We start from the raw sequence: 6149 nt of genomic DNA, 5'->3' as shown, positions 1-6149 counted from the left end.
GAGGTAATGCTCACCTGATCCTGAAGGGTGGAGAGGGGCGAAGCCAAGAGGGAAGAAAGAACATGATAAAAGAGCTGCTCTAAATTGTTTAATATGGAGATTGGCTCCACCCTCCCCATCAGAGATGTTTGCCATGCTCTTCCTCTCTCTTCCACCCACATCTAGACATCATCAAGTGACTGAAGTGCTGATCAAAGAGGAGAGCCTGGCTGACGGGCAACCAGCCAGCCTGCAGTGAGAAGCATCTAAGTTTGTAAGGGCACTGAAAGTGTTAAAATCAGCTTAGAATGTGTTTTGCTTTTATTTCATTTGACCAAATCTGACTTCTTGTGCTTTGGGTTATAATCACTAAACATCTATCTTTTGTAGTTAATAAATTTGTTTGTTTGTTCTACCTGAAGCAGTGCATTTGGTTTGAAGCGTGACAGAAATTCCCCTGGGGATAACAAGCCTGGTACATATCAATTTCTTTGTTAAATTAATGAACTCACATAAGCTTGCAGTGTCCAGCAGGCACAACTGGACACTGCAAGACTGAGGTTCCTAGGGTTGTGTCTGGGAACAGAAATATTGGCTAGTGTCATTCAGTTACACAATCCAAGCAGCTTACATGCTAGAGGCTCTGCATGAACAGTCCAGGAGTGAGGGTTCTCATAGCAGTACAGGATAAGGCTGGCTCCCAGAGTCAAGGACTGGAGTGACTTAGCAGATCACTGGTCCAGATAACACCAGGGGAACATCACAGTTACATACAACAGTTAATAGTTCTGCAATTTCATATTTGAGTTCCTACAGAGCTCTTGAGTGAATCCCATCTGGTCCTGGTGACTTATTGCTGTTTAATTAATCACTTTGTTCCCAAACCATCTCTATTGACATGTCAATCTGGGACAGTTCCTCAGATTTGTCACCTAAAAAGAACAGCTCGGTTATCTTGGGGGTCAGTAGGGAGTTCTCCCCATGACTTCTATGGGAGCGGGATCAGACTCATAGGTTCTTTGGGGATGTCTACGCAGCGAGTGGCAGTTAGTCACACAGCTCGGGTCGACAGACGCAGGCTTGTGCTTCTCGGGATACTGCGCTAAGAATAGTTGTGTAGATGTTGAGTCTCGGGCTCTGAAGCTGGTGGGCTGAAGCCCCAACTTGAGCTACAGCATCTACACAGCTTGTTTTAGGGAGGTACCACGAGTCTGTCAATCCGAGCTCTGAGACTTGCTGCCGGGGGCTGACACTTCCTGTGTAGATGTACCCTGGGTCATTGCTGAGATCAAAATAGCCCTACTCATGCATGTTCCATGATGTACTACGTACATCCAGGCTGAATACCCAGAGTGTGCTGCTGAATGTACCTGGTATGTCTTGCTACATGCAGCTTAATATACCAGGTATTTCTAGGCTGAAAGCATATGCCATGCGGCTACTTCATGGCAGAATGCACACTAAACAAAGTGTATCTCCTAGTAGCAACGTACACCAGGTAGGATACTTGTAAGTAAGTGACTCATGACTTGTAATGATATTCTAAAAACTCTAAATGATTTTGCACAGAAAAATATAAGGGTTTGTATGATTAGTGTTATTGCAACATGGTTAATGAACTGAACAAAAGCTCAGGCCGCTTCTTCCGTAGCTGAGACTGGCCCCTAGTGTGTATTTAATTTACAGGGTCTGTTCATTCCATATGTTTTGTTTTATTGAAAGGAAAGACATTGATGTCAGACTGGCAAAAGATGCCACAACAAGACAACATATCAGCTCCCAATGGCACAGGCTCTGACGGGCATCCCAGGGCTGGAAGATCTGCACCTCTGGATCTCCATTCCCTTCTCCTCAGTGTTCACCGTGACCCCTCTAGGAAACAGCACCCTCTTGTATGTTATCAAGACAGAGCCCTTCCTGCACAAGCCCATGTTCTGTTTCCTCGCCATGCTGGCCATCATCAACCTTGTTTTATCCACAACTACTATGCCAAAAATACTGAGCGTCTTCTGATTTAATTCCAGGGAGATCAGCTTTAACACCTGCCTGGTGCAGATGTTTTTCATTCACTCATTGTCCATGATGGAGTCTGGTCTGCTACTGGCCATGGCCTTCGATAGGTACGTGGCCATCTGCAACCCCTTGAGGTACGCCACCATTCTCACCATTTCAGTGATAGCAAAGATCGGGCTGACTGCTTTGACCCGGGCTGTTCTGATAACGGTCTCCCTGCCCTTCGTTCTCAGGAGGCTGCCCTTCTGCCAGTCCCATGTCAACTCCCATTGCTGCTGTAAGCACATGGCCGTGGCGAAGCTGGCCTGTGCTGACACCACGTTCAATTATATCTATGGGATCACCGTAACTCTCATAATTGTTGGGCGGGATCTGATGTTCATTGCTGTATCGTACATCAAGATCCTGAGGACTGTCTTAAGCCTTCGGTCCAAGGAAGAGCAGCTTAAGGCTTTTGGCACTTGTGTTGCTCACCTTTGTGCCATCTTAGTGGTCTACATACCAGGGGTTCTCTCCTCAGTAATTCACAGGTTCGGCCAGGAGGTTGCCCCACATGTACATGTCCTGGTGGGCACTTTCTACTTTCTTTTTCCTCCCATGATGAACCCCATCATGTACTGTGTGAAAACCAAACAGATTTGCGACACAGTTCATCTCCTATTCCAAAGAAAAAGCTTCTAGGCTGCACCTTGTGTGGAGTTTAGTGCTGGGAAGCTCATCAGCAAGTGCCCCACCCCCTATAGGCACCAGGATTGTTAGTGCTGATGTATCTTTCTGCAGCATCTTGCATCCTGAACTAATTTAAAGCTCTTCACAAACCATGGAGTGAAAGGCCTGTGCATGCTGGAGTGGGAACACCATCACCCTTGCAGGTGGTGCAGGGGGGAGGGGTAGCTCAGTGGTTTGAGCATTGGCCTGCTAAACCCAGGGTTGTGAGTTCAATCCCCGAGGGGGCCATTTAGGGATTTGGGGATTGGTCCTGCTTTGAGCAGGGGGTTGGACTAGATGATACTCCTGAGGTCCCTTCTAACCCTAATAATCTATGATTCTATACAGTCCCCATGTTCTCCCTGAGCTGTAGTGGTCACCATGGAAGTTACACTTGGCTGTGGTCCTGCCTCATTTGTCCATCCCTAGCAAGAGGGCTAGGCCTGCTGACTCCTTGCCTGAAGGGAAGTGAAGTGTCTTACCTAACATCACCCAGCAACACCAGTGAAAGCAAGATAAATTACTTACCTGTACAGTGGCCCAGCTCCAGGCCCCTGGATGGGGCAGGGCCTCAGACTAAAAGGGCAGGGCTGGGATCAGCCTCCTCCATGCAGCCCCACCCTCTGATGGCAATTAAAATGGCCAGGCCCTGGGGCAGTTGCCACTTTCCCCACACCCCCCCATCTGTGGCCCTGGGTGGAAGGAGAAAGGAGCAGCGATGTTTAAGTGCTATCATGCTTTAACGTTGGCTGTGTTTGGGCCAGTATCAGTGGCCACTTCTCACCGGTACATTGTACCAGCCCACTTTCACCTCTGCCCAGCAGCCCAGTGACTGAATTAGGAACTGATCCTAGGTCTCTGGCATCCCAGTCTAGGGCTGTAGCAATTAACCCCTGCTGCCTCCATGACAATGAGATTATTTCAATTTTAATTAGATTATTTCATGGCCTGCAATGCATGTGACATGGCATTTTACTCATAGCTAGTTCTCTACCCTATTATCTTTCAATCTAACTGAAGAATCTTGAACAGAACTTCAATACAATTCAGCACCTCATTTTTGGCTGAAATAAGGCCCAGCCCAATTCTTACAAAATCAGTGACCTGAAGAAGAACTCTGTATAGCTCGAAAACTCATGTCTTTTACCAACAGAAATTGGCCATTAAAAGATATTACCTCCCATAGCTTGTCTCTCTAGGTCAATGGGAGTCCATCTATTCACTTTAATGGGCTCATGTCAGTAATGAGTATGAATTAGGATCATGTTTTAAACCCTTTCACCCAGAAGGATCAAAAAGTTCTGTAAGAACTGTGGGGCTAGTCCTCAGATGCGATGAACTCCCACAATTCTCACTGGCTACAGTGGGAGTTCATTGGTCCCCATCTGTCAGGATCAGACCCCATATTAGTGTAGTCTACCCTAAAATGCCTTTGAAGGTATAACTACACCAGCAGAACCTTCTAAAGGATGTAGAAATTGGCCAGGAGGATGTGTACGTGCGGGACGACTTGCTGGCTGAACCTATAAATTGTTGAGGAGAGAACCCCTGGTGTGTAGACCACTAAGATGGCAAAAAGGTGGGCAACACAGGTGCTGAAAGCCTGGAGCTGCTCTCCTTGGACGCCAGGCTTAAGACAGTCCTCAAGATCTTGATATATGATAGAGTGATGAACATCAGATCCAGCCCCAAGAGAGCTACGATGATCCCATAGATATTATTGAACCTGGTTTTGGCACAAGACAGCTCCAACAAGGCCATATGCTCACAGCAGCTATGGGAGATGACATGGGACTGGCAGTAGGGCAGTCTTCTGAGGAGGAAGGGCTGAGGGAGCATTAGCACAACAACCCGGACCAAAGCCGCCAGCCTGATCTTTGCTATCACTGAATTGGTCAGGATGGTGGCATATCTAGTTGCAGATGGCCACGTACCTGTCAAAGGCCATGGCCAGCAGCACAGCAGATTCCAGGACGGACATTGAGTGAATGAAAAACATCTGCACCAGACAGCCATTAAAGCTGATCTCCCTGGAATTAAGCCAGAAGATGCTCAGTATTTTCGGCATAGTGGTTGCTGATAAAACAAGGTTGATGATGGCCAGCATGACGAGGAAATAGAACATGGGCTTGTGTAGGGAGGGCTCTGTCTTGATAACATACAAGAGGGTGCTGTTTCCTAGAAGGGTCACGATGAACACTGAGCAGACGGGGATGGAGATCCAGAGGTGCAGAGTTTCCAGCCCTGGGATGCCTGTCTGGACGAACACGGATGGATCAATGCCTGTGCCATTGGAACCTGACATGTTGTCTTGTTGTGGCATCTTTTTGCAAGTTTGACATTAATGTCTTTCCTTTCAATAAAACATAAAACATGGAATGAACAGACCCTGTTAATTAAATACATACTAGGGGCCAGCGTCATCTCTGGAAGAAGTGGATTGACCTCCTGTGGAGTTCATCAGTCATGTTGCAATACCACTAATCATACAAACCCTTACATTTTTCTGTGCAAAATTATTTAGTTTTTAGAATATCATTATGAGTCATGAGTCACTTGGGTACAAGTATTCTACCTGGTGTACCTTGCTACTAGGAGATGCACATTGTTTAGTGTACATTCTGCCATGAAGTACCTAGTATATCTGGCCTCACGGCACATACTTTCAGCCTAGAAATACCTGGCATGTTAAGCTGCATGTAGCAAGACGTTCCTGGTACTTTCAGCAGCACATTCTGGATATTCAACCTGGATGTACGTAGTACATTGCAGAACATGCATGAGTAGTGCTATTTTGATCACAGTGATGACCAAGGGTACATCTACACAGGAGGTGTCAGCTCCCAGCAGCAAGTCTCAGAGCTCGGATCGACAGACTCAGGGTTCCTCGCTAAAATAAGCTGTGTAGATTCTGTAACTTGAGTTGGGGCTCCAACCTACCTGTTTCAGAGCCCGAGCCTCAACATTTACACAGCTATTCTTAGTGCGATACCCCAAGAAGCACGATCCTTCGTCAGGCGTATTGGTTGAAACTATAGTAAAGAACAGAATTATCAGACACATAGATCAACATGATTTGCTGAGGAAGAGTCAACCTGGCTTTTGTAAAGGGAAATCATGTCTCACCGGTCTAGCAGAACTCTTTGAAGAGGTCAACAAACATGTGGAAAAGGGTGATCCAGTGGACATAGTGTATTTCAGTTTTCAGAAAGCCTTTGACAAGGTTCCTCACAAAAGACTCTTAAGAAAAGTAAGCTGTCATGGGATAGGAGGGAAGTTCCTGTGCTAGGTCAATAACTGGTTAAAAGACAAGAAACAAAGGTAGGAATACATGATCAGTTTCCACAATGGAGAAAGATAAATAGCACTTCTCCCCAGGCATCTGTACTGGTACCAGTGCTGATTAACACATTCATAAACGATCTGGAAAAAGGAGTAAACAGTGAGTT

General features: G+C 46.3%; 2 pseudogenes; one reads left to right on the top strand and one right to left on the bottom strand.

Moving 5' to 3' along the window:
* The first annotated feature begins 1730 nt into the window (after nucleotides 1–1730).
* Nucleotides 1731–2673, top strand: LOC115645632 (annotated as a pseudogene).
* Nucleotides 2674–4162: 1489 nt separating this feature from the next.
* Nucleotides 4163–5023, bottom strand: LOC115645625 (annotated as a pseudogene).
* Between the last annotated feature and the right edge of the window lie 1126 nt (nucleotides 5024–6149).

This window comes from Gopherus evgoodei, chromosome 1 (assembly GCF_007399415.2).
Source record: "Gopherus evgoodei ecotype Sinaloan lineage chromosome 1, rGopEvg1_v1.p, whole genome shotgun sequence".
In the NCBI taxonomy this organism is placed as follows: domain Eukaryota; kingdom Metazoa; phylum Chordata; order Testudines; family Testudinidae; genus Gopherus; species Gopherus evgoodei.
This window is presented reverse-complemented; position numbering and strand designations above follow the sequence as displayed.